Below are 20875 nucleotides of genomic sequence, written 5' to 3'. Positions count from 1 at the left end.
GGGCATTTGAACTTGATTTTGAGAGTGCGCCAAGGATGGTTTCTCTGGTAGAAGAAACTGCAAGATCAAGGCCCTGAAATGCAGAAATTCATTGTCTGTTCCAAGTCCTGTCTGGCTTTCAATGTACTGACTGTCCATTTTCACCTCTTACTATGTCTGTGACTGGGTTGCACAGTTTAAATGTTAAATGTTCTTAATTTGTCCATTGGTCAATTTTGTTTCTCAAGTAGACAGTAAACTTATTAGGGACAGATATGTCATAGAATTCTTTTGTATTTTCCCCTACTAATCTCACAGTGTTAGTACATAGTAACTTCTCAGCAAATGCTTATTGATCAATACAGGATCTTCTGCTGCTTGGATAATATGTTTTAATGTAGGAAAACTTAGAGTGCAACAGGAAAGCAGCAATCAGGAAACTATTAGAATTTTAGAATTCTCAATTGTTTCAAAAATATTTTTGAACTTGGTTGTGAGTCTAGAGACTAATAACAAAACTCTAGAGCTGTCAAGAAGGAATTTATTTATATTTGACATAAATTACAAAAAAATGCCATTTGAAAAGCACTTTCCTCCTGTTGAAAGTGCTCACGCGAAAGTCTTCAGAACTTAAAAGTTCTAAGAAGGAATATTAGTAGAACTAGATGCTATTAGAAACTGTGATTGGTTCTAGGATTCTAAAAACAAAAGGGCATACTGTTTGCTGTCCTTCAAGTGGCATTTATTTCAGCAGTCTTTATTGTGTGACTGAGTGGACTCTTACAATCCAAGCCATCTGCTTGACTGCCTAAGGAGATGCCTGCCCTCAGAATTGGACTTGTTTTAATAGAGCAAACTTTCTATTTATTACTTATCAACTTTAGAATTAAAAGGTCAGATTCAATAATTAACTCATTTTACAATGTATCCAGAATGCATGTCACTTGTCATGACTTCCTGTTGTATGACCACTATCCTATGCAATGCAGGCAGTGCCTTCATGCCTGAGCCTATCCTACTAAATCAGTCAAAATGGAACTCTGGTTTCTGCAAGATTTCAGCATGAATAAGAAGATTCTAAAAGATGCACTTCTATACCTGGAGAAATGTTGAAGAAAATCGTACGCATCTGAAAGACCCTTGAGAAGAACAGATTCTAGGGTAATAATATGAGACCTCATAAAGTATAAATCCTGGCAGACCAATTTAATTTTTCAGGGCCATTGTGGCAAGCCTGATCAATGGAAAGGAAGCCAAGGATGTAATCTGCCTTGACTTTGTGAACATTTTAGGTTTATACTTACAAGCACACCCATCAGAAACAGAAAATAAGCTGCTTCAGGAGCACATAAGATTGCAGTACTGAGATGAAGGCACAGCTCTTTCACTGAGCTCTGGCTTTATTTTTGCCAGGGATATTAGTTGATCTCACTTCCACGACAGTGTGGGGAGGTGAAGGAGAAGAGCTATGCAGCATAGGTTGCTGTGATGTCCAGGGCATCTTCTTCTACAAGGAATAGGAGGGGAGCAGGACATAATAGCAATACTTGTTGTTTGCACATTGCTGTTGACATTTACAAAGCACATTGCATGAAAAATGGAAATTGGAAGGTGTGTGTGTGTGCCTGTGTGTGTGTTCAAGTGTGTTTGTGTGTAGGGGGCATGGGGAGAGGCAGAAGCAGCACTGGTCCTTCGAATTAATTACCTTTCAACTCTTACATCTTTAATGAGCTTGTTTTCAGTGCCTAGCAATGCCCTATGCTAAGAAGACTGGATTAAGCAAAGTTCAAGCACTGTCCTTTTGAAGGATGTTACAGTAACTGAACTTGCTCAGTGGGAGGTTTTTTGCTTCACAGGCAAATCCCTGCACCAGATTCAATTGAGATGAACTGAAGAAACTCACCTGTTGCCATTCATGTAGTGCCCACCCTAGAGAACTCAAATTACTGAAATTCGCCTCAGTTGGACCTACAACTTTCTATGTTGGTTGCCTGTTTTGGATGATACGTCCCTTAAGGAAAAGGACAATGTTTTCTTCTTTGTGTTTCCAGAGCTTCCAAGCATGATGCCTAACAAATAGTATGGGCTCAGGAAAAGTTTTGGGAGAGAGAACATGAGACAGGGAGGGAAGCAATGTGCTCAGGTCATGAAGCTAAAGTGGAGCAGCCAGCTGCAAAGCTAGACGTGGCAGAGGGGAAGGAATTGGGGAAGGTGGGGCTTAGGTGTTGGCAATAAACAGGCAGATTCTAGCAGGAGTGAGAGTAATGGGAGTAAGAATTCAATCTCCGAAAACATTCTGCGATCCGGACTGGGAGGGAGGAGGGTAAGCAGGCCCCGGTTTCTGCCAATGACCTTGACCGGGCCTCTAGGAGGCCCTTCTGAAAGCGGCCCTGCCCCTCCTCCTGGCCAAGAAGACTGCCCTTTGGAATCTGCTGTTAACCAAGTCTAAAGTTATCTTCTCCCCCTTTCTTTGGCCTCCTTATCTCTTGTAATATGTTCAAAAAGGCAGAATCTTTTGTGTTAGTCTTATTTCCTCAAAAATAAAACTGTTTCTTTTTTTAATGTCCACAGTTCTGAACAGTGTCTTACATATAACAGGTGCTTTAGGAGCTCTGGGATGAGCAACTTTCTGTATCCCTGATGGAAATGCTTACGGAGTCCATCCTGCTGTCTGCTTCCTTTTGGATCAAGTGGCGTCCATTGGGCAGCTGCACACTGGATGATACTTCCTAGATTGCTTTGGTGTTTTGCTGCCAGGAAAGGTGCCCTATTGTTTGGAGCTGGGATAAAACAGCAAGAAATGAGTTCTAAGGATTTTGGTAAGCTTGATTCGGGGAACTGAGTCTAAAATAGATGTTAGGTAAGAGATGTGGTGGTATGTGTCAGGGCCAGCGGGTGAGGCCAAACTGAAAGCAGGAGAGGAAAGGGGGAACCAGGCAGAGCAATGCAGGAGGCTGTGTGCCCCAGTGAGTCAGCGGACAGTCGTCTAGACAGCTCTGGAGATGTGGTCCCTGAGCTCATTGTTAGCTTTGCCTTTGGTTCATATTTGGGTGAGTGTCTGCCTCTAGAGAGGCCAGTTCTGGAGCAAAACATGCATTTTCCCGGAAGGGATAAGAGAAAGAGGGGCTAATCTTTAGCTTGAGCTGCTTGGCATCCAGACAAAGGGTCTCATACTAGACAGGTCACAGCTAACCCCCTCCTGTCCTAGCATGACTTTGCAAAATCTGCTGTGTTATTTTGATTACTTCCAAAAGATGGCCATCTAACCTGTTTACACAGAGAAAAATGAGTATTCAGAAAGGAAACGTCATCCTGTGCACAGGGGGTAGCCGTTCAGAACTCTGAAGTGCTTGACGCAATGCAGTACGCTGTGTTCAGGAAAAATTCATTTGGTGTCTGTTGATGTCATAACCAAATATATGCCTGCTGCTAAGTACTCTAACTTTTGTTCATAAAGATGCAGCAAATGCTCTTGAAGGGAAAGAAAGAGCTTTGCACTGATGTTGCCTAGCAACCAATTACTCATTTTTTCTTCAATTTGTTGTTTTTTCAAAATTCTACTATGTCATGTTAAAGTAATCTGGGGCCAGGTGCGGTGGCTCACGCCTATAATCTCAGCACTTTGGGAGACTGAGACAGGCAGATTATTTGAGGTCAGGAGTTTGAGACCAGCCTGGCCAATATGGTGAAACCCTGTTTCTACTAAAAATACAAAAATTATCTGGGTGTGGTGGTGCACACCTGTAATCTCAGCTGCGTGGGAGGCTGAGGCAGGAGAATCACTTGAACCCAGGAGGCAGAGGTTGCAGTGAGCCGAGATAGTGCCATTGTACTCCAGCCTGGGTGACAGAGCGAGACTCCATCTTTAAAAACAAAAGTAATTAATCTGGATCTGAGGCACAAGGTTCCTGTTTATTTGATGGCTCCTGTGCACAAATAGAAAGACGGCAGCACTTTTTGGGGGGCATTTAACTCCCTAACTGGGTTACAGAGTCTAGGAGCACTTGCCATCAACTTAAGGGAAATGTATACATTGAGAAACAAGAGACCATCAAGGACAATATCACACCTCTGTCCTCCCTGGTCCTCTGTTGTAAGTTGAACACTGAGGCTTCTTTCCTTCCTGACCATCCCCCTCCTAATTCTGGACTTCAAGCCATGGATACCGCCTCTCTACCAGTCCACATTTTGTCTGTTTTCATTTTCAGCTATCTGATTCCTTTGCTTAAGACTTGGTTTGGTGGCGCCTATCCTGACTCTTTGGTGAGTGATAAAGTATGGCCCTCCACTGGTCAGTCAGGGGATTTGGATTCTAATCCTAGCTCTGCCATTAACTTGCTGACTGAACTTGAGTGAGTTGCTTAGTGTGTTTGTTAGAATAGGCTAAACTGTGCTGCAGGAACAAATACATCTTGAAATCTTTGTGGCTGTGAACCACAAAGATGAAAATCTGATGAGCGCTGGACCACCCTCTAGAGCAGCTGCCTTCCATAGGGTGATCTGGAAATCCAGGTGGCTTTCATGCTGTGGTTACACCATCTCAACATGGGAGCCATTGAGGGGAAGGAGAGAGAGAGGGACACATTGGCTTGTCACAGTATCAGCCAGGAAGTGGCATGTCACATCTTTTCACAGTGTATGGGCCGGGACAGGTCACATGGCTGTAGCCTAACTGTGGAGGTAAGGTGTGGTTAGTGGGAGGACAGGCTGGAAAATGAAGAACATCTAAAATATTTGAGGAACAACAGCCACCACTGTTACTCTTGGCATCTTTGAGTTTCATCCTAGTCATTTTGCAAAATGACAGGGTTGGACTAGATAATTCCTAAGGGCCCTTTTATAGCTGTAAAGATCTAGGAGGTATGACTAACCACACCACCATGGTTCCAGATTAAGTATTCAAACTTCTCTAAGCATAGTTCTATTTTTAAGAGGAATAGATTAGCATTATCTTCACCCACTCACTTTATTGTCCTAAATTGAATACTCCTACTTCTTTTACCATAAAACTCTTCCTTTTAAAAAGAAAAATCAGATAAAATAAAGTATTTTTATAGGCTAACCCTCTTTCAAAACAAATTCTTCAGACTGGGCGTGGTGGCTCACGCCTGTAATCCCAGCACTTTGGGAGGCTGAGGTGGGCGGACCACCTGAGGTCAGGAGTTTGAGACCAGCCTGGCCAATATGGCGAAACCCCATCTCTACTAAAAAATACAAACATTAGCCAGGCATAGTGGTGCCAGCCTGTAATCCCAGCTACTCAGGAGGCTGAGGCAGGGAGAATTGTTTGAACATGGGAGGCAGAGGTTGCATTAGGCCAAGATTGTGCCACTGCACTCTGGTCTGGGTGACAGAGTGAGACTCCATCTCAAAAGCAAAACAAAACCACCCCAAATCAAGAAATTCTTCAGTTGGAATGACTTAAGAAAACTCTAGTTAATTATTGTCCTAACTACCTCTTAATAAGATGCTGTAGAAAATGTACAGTATGCAGAAACTCATGTTTCACCAGTGAAAATAATGATTTGAGTTTGTGTATTACGTGATTATAAATTGATATCTAAATTGGTACTTAATTTCTCAGAGAAGTAAGCAATTTTAAGTGAAGAACAGATACAAGGGAGGTACAATTTAAGTTTACTTCTCTTTTTGAAACATATGTCCCTGAAAAATCTATAAATAAATACTTTTAATTCCATCCTCGTTCTTTGAAAAGTAGGACTTCTGGCAGCTTGGCAAATAAATAAAGTTTTATTGGCACACAGTCACACTCATTTGTGTGGTGCCTCTAACTGCTTTTGTTCTACAATGGCTGAGTTGAGTAGCCATAATAGAGACTGGGTGGCCTGTAAAGCCTAAAATATTAACTTTCAGCCCCTTTTCAGAAAACCTTGTCCAACCCCTGAGTTAGGCAATCTAAATGTTAACCTGGTAGCTTATAGAAGCGTTGAGAGTCAGTACAGATGACACCAGTAGTTCTTAAACTTGAGTGAACATCAGAATGAATAATTTGTTAAGGGCTTGTTCAAGCACAGAGAGTGGGACCCCATCCCCCAGAGTCTGATTCAGTAGGGTCGGGAGTGGGGTCTGAGAATTTGCACTTGGACATGTTCCCAGGTGACGTTCATGCTGCTGGTCTGGGGACAGTACTTGGAGAAGCACTGGAGTACAGCTGACCCTTAACATGGGTTGGAACTGTGCAGGTCCACCTATATCTGGATTTTCTTCTGCCTCTGCCACTTCTGAGACAGCAAGACCAACTCCTCCTCTTCTTCCTACTCAACATAAGGATGACAAAGATGATGATGATGCATTTCCACTTAATGAATTGTAAATATAGTTTCCCTTTTGTGATGGTTAATACTGAGTGTCAACTTGATTGGATGGAAGGATGTGAAGTATGTTCCTATGTGTGTCTGTGAGGGTGTTGCCAAAGCAGATTAACATTTGAGTCAGTGGACTGGGAAGGGCAGACCCACCCTCTATCTGGGTGGGCACCATCTAATCAGCTGCCAGTGCAGCCAGAATAAAAGCATGCAGAATAAAGTGAAGACTAGACTGGCCTAGCCTCCCAGCCTACATCTTTCTCCTATGCTGGATGCTTCCTGCCCTTGAACATCAGACTCTAAGTTCTTCAGCTTTGGGACTTGGACTGGCTTCCTTGCTCCTCAGTCTGCAGACGGCCTACTGTGGAACCTTGTGACCGTGTGAGTCAATACTCCTTAATAAACTCCCCTTTATATATACATCTATCCTATTAGTTCTGTCCCTCTGGAGAACCCTGACTAATACATCCTTCTTATGATTTTTAAATAACATTTTCTTTTCTCTAGCTTTATTGTAAGAATGCAGTATATAATTCATATAACATACAAAATATACGTTCACTGACTGTGTTATCAGTAAAGCTTCCAGCCAACAGTAGGCTGTTAATAGTTAAGATTTTTGGGGGCCAAAAGTTATACATGGACTTTTGACTGCATAGAGGTTGGTGCCCCTAACCCCTGTGTTGTTCAAGGGTCAGCTGCAGCGGAAGCGTCAATTAAGAGAGAAACTTAAAGCTCTACTCCTGGCTCTGTTTTGATTTTCTAACTGAGTAATCTTGAGCAAAGATTCAGTTTCTTCCCCTGCAAAATGAGGAGACTGGCCTAAAGTAGTCTCCTCAACTACTGTGTCCTGACAGCCCTCGGGGAGCTGATCTGGGCCTTGAGCCGATAACTTTCTACCCTAAGAAACCTCCTTCATTTATCTCAGAGCGCCTTATAAATATTGTCATTTTCTATGTGCATATGAGCCAAAAAGGACCAGGAAATGTTGCACCTGAAAACTGCTGAGGCCCTTTTAGCTCTAAATTACTATAGGCTTACAAGTTTGATAAACACCTCCATCTCAGTTATACTCATCATCGCCTGCTGGCCATGGTTGTCAATTCGCATCATACCTGTGTGGTGCTTGTATGTCTTTCTTACAAATCACATTCTTTGGATTTTTCCTACCTCATTGCTTACTTTTTCTCAGATTGAGATCAGTTGCCTGATACCCTACCTAAAGCACATGGACTTGGTGTTCATTAGTCATTCAACACTCGGCACTTCCCGATGCTGGGGGCTGCAGGGAGTTTGTGGCTTCTTCCCTTTAATAACACTGTGTTCTCCAATAGTGATGCGGTTGTATTACCTTCTCCACCTCCTCCCACTCTTCTGTGCTCTAACAGAGAGAAAAATTAGAGGCAGCTGTAAAGAGACAAGAAGTCTTCTTTTCCTCTATTCATAGTTCTTCCTGATGTGTCATAACTTAATAAATATTGATTAAAAGAAAGAATAACAGATGGCACAGTGTGGTACATGTAGGACAATAAATAATCAAGTGCAACTACTCACAATTGCCTATAATGCGGGTGTTCTCTCACTTTCTCTCTGTATATATGTGTGAATATATGCACACATACACACATATATATACATATGTACTCACATGTAAACATATTTTGTTGAAGTCATTGCTGTGCTGAATTGAATTCATAGTTATTCCCATGCAATTCAATATGTATCGAATACCTACTAAGCTCAAGTTAGTGCAAGATGTTATATAAAGGAAACTTAGACACAGCTATTATTCTCAGTGAGCTTACAGTTTTGCTCTATAATTATTCTTTGGAAAACCAACTGAGAGAGGAGGTGGGTGAAAACTCTTTACTGAGAGACCATCTTTTGTTGTAGAATTGGTTTATAGTCTTTTTGTCTAGTGCCTCCAAATGATATCAGAATGGAAATAATTTGGTACATGGTGAGCATGAGTCATCGTCTAGTGAAGTGGGCACTGTGAATTCCAGAGGCAGCACAGCTAGAACAAAATTTATGAAAGTCAAGGTTGGAAGGAAGCCTGCCTCCAGAATAAGCTGAATGATCAAAGGTACATGATGTACCTTTCTGCATTGAATAGCTCTGTTTTTTTCTGTCTATATGGTTTTTTTTTTTTTTTTTTTTTTTTTTCTGTCTATATGGGTTTCTAACTTCTGGCCTTTCAGCTTCACTTCTGTAGGGATTTGTACATTTGCTGTCTGGGACCAAATGATTTGCTACCCAACCTCAAGCAGACATGATTGGCATCAAATAACTGATGTGACAAATATTTACCAAATGCTTAGTATATGATAGAGGCAGATGTAGCTACAGAGATGAATAAAGTATATTTCCCATCCTCAGGCTGGTGGAAGAGAAAACCTCATTAGCACCATGACAAGATAAATTCTGAGCAAAGGTAGAAGCAGCAGCTAACTACCCAGGCAGCCAAGGAAATCTTCACAGGGAAAAACACAGTTCCGAGTTGGCATCTGAGGGTTTTAAAGATTTTATTGTCCATTAAAATGGCCTCCAACATAATGTTAGTGAATTTTTGGATTAAAATCAAAGCCCTGTAGATAGGATGGAGAAGAGAAGTTGCTATTTACTGATATGACTACATTTAAAGGGGGTTGATGTGTTTAATGTGAAAGGAATGTGGTGTTGAGTACCTGCCTGAGTGTGAATGTGCCAGGATGGGTCCAAAGCAGTGTCTGGGAATAGAGGTGGGGAGACAGAATTGTTTTGCACAGTAGAGGGAGAAGGGATTGGAGCTGGAGGAAGTAATGGGAAAGAGCAGTAAGAGGGGTGAGAGGAAGTGAGAAGTCAGTCAGAGAATGGAGAGTGGGCTAAAGTAGCCTCAAGTGGCCAGTGGAAAGAGTTCTTACTACTTGAGTGGTCTGAAATGTAAGGCATCATTGTTTAATATTCTATTTGAAGTTGCGTACATTGTTGAGATGTAACCTGGGTCCATGATTGTTTGTTTAATGAATGTAAGGCATCGTGGTTTAATATTCTATTTGAAGTTGCCTGCATTGTTGAGATGTAACCTGGGTCTTCCCAGAGCTTCATTAAACCTAACACACACACACAAGTGCTTTGTGTGGGTGATAATTTTGTTGAAAACTAAGAGCTGCGTTCTGTGGCTGGTTCGTTGTGCTGCAGCAGACAGAGCATGAGCCAGTGGTTAAGAAGTTTCAAAATGGAGCTGATTCACAAGTGAAGGATCCTTGGACAAAGGTGGATACAAGAATGTGAGCTTCCCTGGAATTTGCTAAAACCTTGGCAGGAGATTTAAACTTTAACCTGGAATGAAGGTTCACAGCAATTTTATCTAGATATTGGTGGCGGGGGTGGGGGACATGGTTCCCATAGCCAATATCCAGATTTTAACTAGAAATAAAGAATTTGTCACACAGTTTCACCTATTCTATGCTGGTGCCCTGTGGAAATAATAATTACGTATGTGAAAGATATAGGATAATATTAAAACCGTGACACAAATGGCAGATTTTCTCACACTGAGATACCAAGTTGTTTTAGAACACGCAATTTTTTTGGTAGCATTTTTTGCTTTATTCTGCTCATGCATATTTTGGAATGAGGTGAGTAAATAAATGAATGAACAAACAAATAAGAACATTTACAAATTATCTTCTTTTTGAAACATTTACTTTGGCAGTGTTGGTTAATTGTATGGTTTGTAATGTGAATTTATCTGATCCTTGGCCAAACACACTAATTTTGTCACACATGATTTATTGTAGCTTTTAGATTCGTAAATATCTTTCACATTTGAAATTGCTGTGTTTGGCAATGAGCTGCTTAAGCATAAATTAGGAATTTGTTTCTATCAACTCGATCAAGTGCTGGAGGAAGTCCTATATTTTATCTTCTGAAAAATAACAAAATGTTTTTCTCTAGAGGTTTAATATGAATCTTTCAAGAGGATATTTATTGAAGGCCTACTATGTGCAAAGAACTGTTCTAGAGACTGAGGGAAGAGCAGAAGTGCTGATTCTGTTTCTGAGATGGTAACTCGGAAACATGCCCAATAAATGATAATTAATAACACAAGGCAGTAAATGTTAAGAGCCAAATGAATCATAGAATCACTAAGTACTTATAGATCTCAGGGGAGACATTGAACTAGAGTGATTGGAGATAGCTCCTAGAAGATCTGAGTTATGACCTGCATTTAAAACATACTTTTTATATTTTAGCAGGTTTATCGAGCTAGAATTAGCATAAATGAACTATACATATTTAAAGTGAAACATTTGACCCATTTTGGCATACGTACCCATCCTTGAAACCATCATCAAAATCAAGACAGTGAACACATTCATGACCCCCTAAACTTTCTTCATGCCCTTTCGTAATTCCTCCCTCCACACATGCCTTTCTGCCTCCAGGCAGTCACTGGGACTGCTTGCTAGAATTTTTTGTCTGGCTTATTTCACGTAGTACAATTATCTTGAAATTCCGCCAAGTTTTTCTAAGTATCAATAGCTTATTCTTTTTTATTGTTGAGGAGTAACGCTTTATATGGATATACCACAATTTGTTTATATCCATATACCTCTTGTTGGACATTTGGGTTGTTTTCAATTTTGGCTGTTGTTAATACAGATGCCATGAACATTAAGGTTCAAGTCTTTGATAAACATATGCTTTTATTTCTTTTGGGCAACCATCTAGCAGTGCAATTGTCGGGTCTTATGATCAGTGTCCATTTAAGACACTGTCCAATTGTTTTCCATTTCTAAAATGATTGTACCATTTTACATCCCCACCAGCAGTGTATGAGAATTCCACTGGCTCTGCGTCCACAGCAACACTTGGTTTGGCCCGTCTTTCTGATTTTAGGAGTTCCAGTAAGTGTCAGCAGCATCTCGTGGTTTTAATGTGCATTTCCAAAAAGACTAATGATGTTGACCATCCTTCATTGTGTTTAATTACAATCCAAATAACTTCTTTCAAGAAATGTCTATTCAAATATTTTGTCTACTTTTTATTGGGTTGTTTGCTCTCTTATTATTGAATTTTGAGAGTTCTTTATATCTTCTTGATCCAAGTGCTTTATTAGGTGTGTAATTTGCATGTACTTTCTCCCTATTTTATCTTTTCATTCTATGAAAGTGCCTTTGGAAGAACAAAATTTTGTTGAAGTCCAGTTTATAAAGTTTTCTATCTTGTAGGTCATGCTTTTGGTGTTGTGTCTAAAATAGCTGCTAACCCAAGTTCACGAGGTCTTTCTCCTATGTTTTCACTTACAAGTTTTATAGTTTTTGGTTTTGCATAAAGAGCTATGATCCATTTTGAGTTACAAACTAAATTTTAAAGAGAAAAGATGAGACTAACAAAATGTATGAAAGCAAAACTGTTAAGGCTGCTGGGTCCAAGGTGTGGTCTGGGCCCAGAGAGGTGACTGGTGTGGGTGAAACTCAGAGGCTGGGTGCTCCCTGTACACCAGTCACACAGCATCCTCTTGGTTTCTTGAATATGTCAGGCTCCTTTTTGCCCCCAATGCCTTGTGCATACGAATCTCTGGACCTGGAATGATCTGCCTCTCCGCTTAGCCAATGTGTCCTTTGTCTGGCAACTCAAGTGTCTCTTACTCAGGACTTATCTGACTGTCTAGAGCGGGGCTGCCATACTGTGCAAGTCCATGTGTGAATGCTGCCTCTGGAGTGGGACAAAGTTATGATATTCCTCTTAATTAGCTCAAGAACCTTGCTATACATTTTCTTAACACAACTTTTTCTATATAGTGCTTATTACAATTTGTATTATTGTGTCAATATTTGATTTAAACCTCTTCCCCAGGAGACCACAGGTTCTTGAGGACTGGTCCATGTCTTGTTTGTTTATTAATGAGTCTCCACTGACTAGCACAGTGCCTGGCATATACTAGGTGCACCATAAACATTTACTGAAAGAGGGAAGAAGGAAGGAAGGATCGATTCCTTCCAGCAATAGAATCAGCTTGTGGAGAGTCTAGAATATCAGGATAAATGATTTCAGCTTTATCCTAGGCAACTGGGTTCTATTTAAACATCTGAACAGGGAAAATGGCATGAATGTGGCATGAATGGTGTGTATTAGATGGATTTACAGTATGAGAGTTGGAATAAACTTTCAAAAAAATGAAGTATCCGAAAATATATTTGGAGGAGAAGAGGTAGAAATGAAAAAATGGATGAGACAGCTATGATATAAGAAAGAATCTATAGGATATGTTGGCTGATGGGAACTGGGGAGGAAAAGGGACAGAGTGAAAGTTTACTCAGGTTAGAGAGCTCAGATGATTTGGAGAATAATATTGCCACATTGGGTGAAATGAAGATATTGCGAAGAACAGAAAATTTTATAGGAAAGATATGAAAAAATACTGTTAGTGAATAAGTTTAAACAGTAGTCCAAACATATTAAATGGAAAATTCCAGAAATAAACAATTCATAAGTTTTCAACGGTAGTCAACAGTAGTCTGAACGTATTAAATGGAAAATTCCAGAAATAAACAATTCATAAATTTTCAACGGTAATCAACGGTAGTCCAAACGTATTAAATGGAAAATTCCAGAAATAAACAATTCATAAGTTTTCAATTGAGTACCAGTTCAAGTAGTGTGATGAAATCTCACACTGTCCCACTCTGTCCTACCCAAGATGGGAATCATCCCTTTGTCTGGTGTATTCATGTTGTGTGCCTTACTCACCTGTAAGTCATTTAGCGGCTGTCTTGGTTATTGGATTGACTGTGAAGGTATTGGAGTGCTTGTGTTCAAGTCACCCTTATCTTACTTCATAATGGCTTCAAAGTGCAGGAATACTGATACTGGCAATTCAGATATGTCAAAGAGAAGCCATAAAGTGCTTCCTTTAAGTGAAAGTTAAAGTTATTGACTTAATGAAAGAAAAAAATTGCATGCTAAGGTTGCTAAGATCTATAGTAAGAATAAAATTGTGAAGAGGGAAAAAAATTCGTGCTAGTTTTGCTGTCACGCCTGAAACCTCAAAAGTTATGGCCATGGTTTGTAGTAACCTTTATTATAGCATATTGTTATACTTGTTCTATTTTACTGTTAGCTATTATCACTAATCTCTTATTGTTCCTAGTTTATAAATTAAACTTTATTAAAGGTACGTATAAGAAAAAAATAGTATGTGTAGGTCTTGGAACTGTCTGTGGTTTCAGGCATCCACTGGGGGTCTTGGAATGTATCCCCTGCAGATAAGGGGGACTACTGTATTGTAACCTTTGCTTGTCCTAAGTAAATATTATGTCTATGTATTTTTATGCTATCTTAGAAAACATATTTTGGGAAAAAATTGTACATCTTTTGCTTATAGCAAAATAACCATGCAAAATTATCTAGAATACTGATTTATGATTTCTATAAAAATCCTTTAGCCAGCCCCAGTGGTAAGCGTCTGCAGTTCCAGTTACTTGGGAGGCTGAGACAGAAGGATCACTTGAGCTCAGGAGTTTGAGGCCAGCCTGAACAACACAGTGAGACCCTGTCTGTAAAACAAAACAAAACAAAACAAAAAACTTATTTGTGTTTGTTTGCTAAACTAGTAAGCAGTGGGGCATAGATCTTATCCCAGGCCTTTTGGCCTCTTAAGTCTGAATTTCTTTCTTAGTACCTGAAAGCTGTCTCAGCACTACATAATCTGGAAGCTGCTAAGAACTGTTAAAAGAAGAATCTTGGCCGGGCGTGGTGGCTCATGCCTGTAAGCCCAGCACGTTGGGAGGCCGAGGCAGGCAGATCACTTGAAGCCAGGAGTTTAAGACCAGCTTGGGTAGCATGGTGAAACCGTTTCTACCAAAAACACAAAAATTAGTTGGGCGTGGTAGTGCACGCCTGTAATCCCAGCTCCTTGGGAGGCTGAGGCAGAAGAATCGCTTGAGCCTGGGAGGTGGAGGTTGCAGTGAGCTGAGATCACGCCACTGCACTCCAGCCTGGGCGACAGAGTGAGACTCTGTCACTAAATAAATAAATAATCTTTAGATAGATTAAATTTGACAGAGTTCATTTGTGCAAAGAAAGATTCGTGAATTGGGTAGCACTCTCAGGACAAGAAGATGTTCAGAGACCTCCATCCAGAAGTGTGAGCAGTGAGCTTTTTATAGGCCAAACACATAAGCAAAATAAAAAAATTACCTGGTTGTCGATAGCTAGGCGTGTGCGTTATTTGGGCATGGTGTGACAAGGCATTTGTCTTATTCGGTCTGATCAGTTGGATGCCTGTGATTGGCTGCAATCCAGCCATTTTTATTTACAAAAATATACTAAAAAGTTATTAAAAAGTTGGGTTTTGGTCTGTTTATGTATTAAGTTAGATTGTGGTTTGTAACATAAGAATTCAAAGTATGGAGACAGCCTCAGGCAAGTGGCCTCCTTATTTTGCCTTAACAATCCCTCCCTTTCAGCCAGCCTCTCAATTTTGAGAGATTCACTAAAACCTTGGGCATTGATGTTATTCTCTGTCACCATCATAACAGATGTCTTTGGTCTCTGTATGGAATTCACAGTCATGATGTTAAGTCAGCTGAATAACTCTTCATGTTCTCTTTGTGTTATTGTTGCTATAACTGGAGTGAGACCATTTGACCTACAGTAGATGACTGCATACAAGCGTTTAAGGCTCTTTAAAGGATATAGCATACCAGGGAGACTACTATGATGACTATCAGGAGGATCACACCAAGAGACTGAAATATGCTCCTTAAGCAAGGCCCTCGTGAACCAAACCAATTATAATTAAATAAATCAAAGAATGATACAGAACAGAAATGTACTTATTTTAACCAATTATCCAGTTTGTTGATTTCTTTTTTTTTTTTTTTTAAACAGAACAAGGTTGTTTTTCATTATATAACTTCTATACAACTCCAAAATAAAACACCACAGTAAAATAAATGGGAAAAAAACATAATATTTTATTTGCAAAGCTTGACAAAATGTTAATATCTTTAATGATAAATAAGCTCTTAGAAATCAGTAACAAAGAGACTAACATTACAAAGGAAGTGAAAGTAACAGAGGAAAATGAAATAACACAAATGACTTACAAGGCTATGTGAAGATGATATAGCTTAACATTAATAGATGAAAAAGCAATTTCACTGTAAATTACATTATCAATGTTCACAAATATTGATATCTAATGTTTGTATAGTTTTATGAAGTGGGAAATCCTCAAATACTGGGAAAATTTACTCCAGTTATAGGAAATTTACTCAAAGTATAGTTTTTGCATATACTTTGCCCCAGCAGTTCCGGTTCATGGGGATCATTCCAACAAAGTAGTTGGATGAATTTATATATATGTATATACTTATATTATATATATTTATATATATGTATATATTTATATATATATAACTTATATATATACAAATATACAAGCAGGTTCACTACATAGAAAATCTTTAGCTAATATGTCATCCCCCAAGAAGCTACTTATGTACCAATTGGTTTATAAAATAATGGATGGGGTGGGGTGGGTGGGTGGTAGAGTTAGAAAGAAAAATGGCATGTAAGTAAAAAGATAAGATTTCACAACATTCTATGTTCTTTGAATTCTTGAAAAAGATCATTCTTTAAATGAATCAGTTTTATATTTACCCTGTGATAAGTGAAAATTATAAATGTATACACTTCATACTTATGGAAGCACTGGGATACAACCCTTTTAATTCCACTATCCTGGCTTCTTTGTTCAAGAATGTCTGTCATTCCAGCTCCTGAGATTGAGTCCAATGACAACCATGTAAACAATCACCATGCCTACTTAAGGTCTACTTCAATGACACTCTTTAGGTTACTTTTCAAAAATGAGCTTTCTCAGTTAAGTTTTTCTGATCTGCAAGGAATGTCCACTGCAATGCATGTGAGGAGTCTCCATACGTCATGAAGACCATGCTTTGGTTTTGGTGAAGATGATGGTAGAAACAGTGGCACAGGTTTCCTCCTTCAGTCATATTGTCAAGACAGTGAAGAATGCTTGAATGAGAATACTGCAATAGGTCATTCAGTGATAACTGAGGTTTTACAATACCAGATGTGTTTATCCAGGTTCAGGCGGAAGTGTTAGCTATTGTACACACCGCCCCTTGTTCATCCAACAGACAGTCTAAGGCAATTTGCAATTTACAATCTACAAAAAATTTAGCAAGTGAGTTTAGAGAAGTTTGTTGGGCACCTATAGCCTTTGGAGTAAACTTACCTATAGTAGCTAATGTTTGAGACAGATTTTTAACCATTACCTTATTTACATTTGTGCCAAGCCAATAAAGTAACATTCTACCAAAAGATATCCATTTAGAGGAATTATGCCATTTAATCTACTCTATGATAAGTCATGGACTGCAGAGTTTTTAGTAATGGAATCTTTAAAGACTCAAAAGACCAGGCAGCCATCCAAACCCTTTGTGATTCCATGCTTAACATTAAATTTATACCCTTTTAGATACAAATTTTATTTTTCCAAGTCAGGTACATACAATACTGCTTATTAAATAGGTTATTATAGGTGATTTGACTTGGATCAATCTTATGGAGTTCACTCAAATAGCACATTCTAACATTTTCAATACTGTTAACTTAGCATGAAAATCTGCTGAGGAATTGGCTTGGTATTCAATTATTTCTTGTTCTGCTTGATGTTGGGTTAGCAATTCTACGAACCAATCAGTTCCTTCATTAGAGTTCTGGGAATTGTTATCCAGTTCAATGATATGATCTTAAAGTTATCGAAACCCTGTACTTATCAGAGTAGACAACATGAAGCACAGGAAATTATCTTGATAAAACACATAATCTCTGTTTCCTAGGCTAATTACTTAACAAGTAAAGAAAAACTTTTTATAAGTTTTTATTAAGAACAGACCAATACTCCAAGTAAAGCTTATTGTTTTAACAGAAAGGACTAAATTCTACATTTGCATCAGTGTTCTTTTGGTATTAATGCTCAATTTTAAAAAACCTTATAATCCCCTTCAAATTTTAGCCTCCGGAGCAGCTGGGACTACAGGTATATGTACCACCACACCTGACTTATTTTAGTATTTTTAGTAGAGATGGGATTTCATTATGTTAGCCAGGATGGTCTCAAACTTCTGACCTCAGCCAATCTGCCCACCTTGGCCTCACAAAGAGCTGGGATTCCAGGTTTGAGCCACCACACCTGGCCAAGTTATACATCCTTTACCAAGATTCCTCTTTCACAAATCTACAACTTTCTTATATCCATTTAGTTTTTGTCCTACACTTTTCCTCTTTCTCTGTGTGGAACAACCAGTCACTCTACTTTGGGATAACAATTAGTCTCCCTTTCCCTTTACAAAACAGAGCACATACATCATAGCTTTCCTTGCAAAAAGCACATCTTATCTTCCTTGTATGCTGGTATATGATGTTGTTTCTCTTATTATTTCTAGTAATTTTAATTACATATATTAATTAGAATTTTTAACTGCTAATTTCCAATGACAATAAGGAATCAAGCAATTGTGAACTGCCTACAACATACCAGCATTTTGTAAATTTTTATAATTCTAGAAGCATCTGTTTCCTCATGGTACAATTTTTGAATGTGGCACAGGACATATTTATTAACAGACCTAGCTATCATTAGTTTCTCTGCAATAAGAAGCTACAGGAAGGCAAAATTTTATCTGTCTTACAGCTTTTGGCTAGGACTGAGAATTAAGTCATTATTTGTATAGATTTCCCTCAGCCGCCATTTAATCAGTGATAAGAATGTTAAAACCTCTCTGTATAGAGAGGACATCTTTTATATGGGAATTTTATCTCATTTATACCTGTTTAACTCACTTAAAAAAACAATTCTGCTTGAATGTTATGAAAATGAGATAATAAACAGCCATCTTTGTTTTTTTTTTTTGGAGACGGAGTCTTGCTCTGTCACCCAGGCTGGAGTGCAGTGGTGCGATCTTGGCTCACTGCCACCTCTGTCTCCGAGGTTCAAGTGATTCTCCTGCCTCAGCCTCCTGAGTAGCTGGGACTACAGGTGTATGTACCACCACACCTGGCTTATTTTTGTATTTTTAGTAGAGATGGGGTTTCATTATGTTAGCCAGGATGGTCTCAAACTTCTGACCTCAGCCAATCTGTCTGCCTTGGCCTCCCAAAGTGCTGGGATTCCAGGTTTGAGCCACCACACCTGGCCAAGTTATACATCTTTTAATATAGCAATAACTTGAGCTTATTTTACTAGTAAACTTAGGTAGAAAAAGTTGTACATCTGTATTACATTTAATGCTGATGACTCTGAAGATATGCCTATTTTTATCAAACTGACAAGCTTTAACAAATTTTTATTTACCAAAAATTCTCCCAGATCACATGAACTTGAAAAACATTTTTGTTTAGTTTCAACCTTTCTGAACATTTAAGGAATAATCAATATAAGAACTTATTTTTCTGTTAACCAATTAAATATAGCTCTTTTACAAATTAATTTTGTCAATACTCTCCAGAGGTAGAAAAATGTCACACATGTCTTTGCACAGACAGACATGTAAATAATTTATCGCACAGACAGATAAATAAGCATGCAGATCAAGGCAGATCTTAAAGCTTTTATTTTAAAATTGTAGCCATATGCCAGGTACTAAAATACAAAGTTTACTAATTTATTTAAAAATACCTGTATCCAAATTGTTTTTCTCTGGCCAGTGGAACAAGATTATTCACCCTGATGGCTGAAGTTTTTTACTAATATTTGTGCAAAAGATTTTTAATATTTCTCATTTGCCTTTTACAAGGAGTCTTTCAGAAAGGCACTGGTTCTGGGTCTACAAATTTAGTATATAAAATTAACTGGTGTCTCAGAAAGTGGAGTACCACACTCCTGGATTTCCAGATTCCTTACATTTGGAGGAATCCATTTTCAAAAGGTACCTACCTGAGGCCTCTAACTGGACCCAGTACAATTGTTTATTGGATCTCCTCCTATTCCAAACTCCGGTAAAATAATTACTCAAAAAAGTTGAAGAGCACAAAATGCAAATTCACAGAGCTTGAATTTGGAGAAGACTCACAACTTCCAGTTATGATGAGAGAGTAATGGGAACAGTGGGCCTGGGGGGTACCTTTGCTTCATCACTCAATGCTCCTGGGGGTCACTGGAGGTCTCTTCTATATTCTGCTTCCAACATCAAAGTGTTAAAAGAAAAACTTTAGACAAATTAAATCTAATAGTTTATTTGAGCAAACAATGGTTCATGAATTGGGCAGCACTCAGAACCAGAAGAGGTTCAAAGAGTTCTGCACAGAAGCATGAGCAGTAGGCTTTTACAGGCTGCACATGGTAGCAAAGTAGAGAAATCACCTGACTGGCTATAGTTAGACATTTGCCTTATTTGGGCATGATCTAATCAGCTGGCTGCCTGTGATTGACTGAAGCTCAGCTGTCTGTGATTGGATGAAATCCAGCTATGTGTTCCAAAAAATAAACTAAGTTAGGTTTTGGTTTGTTTATGTACAAGTTAGGTTGTGGTGTTATATAGGAATTCAAAGTACACAGTCAGGCTAATGGCCTCCTACTTATTTTGCTTTAACAGAACACATTTTGTATGTGACCTGGGAGTATCTCTTTATTACTCTCTGCTTTCCCTGATGGGCTGCTCCACAGCAATTGTAAACCTTCACTTCTCTACTAGACTTGGAGGAAGGGCTGCCTGTTGGGGGAGCTTTATGACTTTGAACAAAATTCATCTGTAAAATGAGAAAGATTATAATATAGCATTAGAATGGGATAGTACATGTGAAACTGCCTGGCACATAGTGTCTAATTAATGCTATTTTCTTTTGTACTGAAATAACAGCAGCCTATAGTGGGAATGAAGACATTTGAGATTATCAAATGTATGTGAGAATATATGTCAATAAGATCCCCCATCAACTAACTCGTATAGGGAGTAATTTGGTGTAAGATTTTTGGAAAACTGTTTGTCATTGTCTTATACAATTGAACCATCAGTATCTCTGTGATGCAGAAATTCCACTTCTAAGTATGTATCCAAGTGTAATTCATATTCATACCCATTATGAACTATGTATAATAATGTTCCATACATGTCGTATTTGGAAGAACAACAACAATAAAGGCATTGATAATAGATATTCTAGTTCTATTTCTGGCTTTAAGTGTGTTTCTTAAGCATGAGGTTAGATTTGGATTCAGACAGATTTATTTAATCATATTAAAGGAGCATTCATCTGTTTCTATTTTATTAAGAATCTTGACTAAGAATATATATTGAATTTATTAAACACAATTTCAGTATCACTCATGGAAATTATAATTATATGATTATATTATTTTATTCTTAGAATATGATATGGTGAAGCATTAATAAATTTTATTATTGATACATTTTTTGTTTCTAGGATAAAGTCTACTAAATCAAATATCCTATTATAACTGGATATTATTTGTTAATATTTTGTTAAAGGTTTTTCTATTCATATTTATACAAAAGTTTGGTCTATACTTTTAATCTTTGCTGAATTTT

This window comes from Chlorocebus sabaeus, chromosome 3, assembly GCF_047675955.1.
Source record: "Chlorocebus sabaeus isolate Y175 chromosome 3, mChlSab1.0.hap1, whole genome shotgun sequence".
Taxonomy (NCBI): domain Eukaryota; kingdom Metazoa; phylum Chordata; class Mammalia; order Primates; family Cercopithecidae; genus Chlorocebus; species Chlorocebus sabaeus.
The sequence above is the reverse complement of the archived record's forward strand: the minus strand, read 5'-3'. Positions refer to the sequence as shown.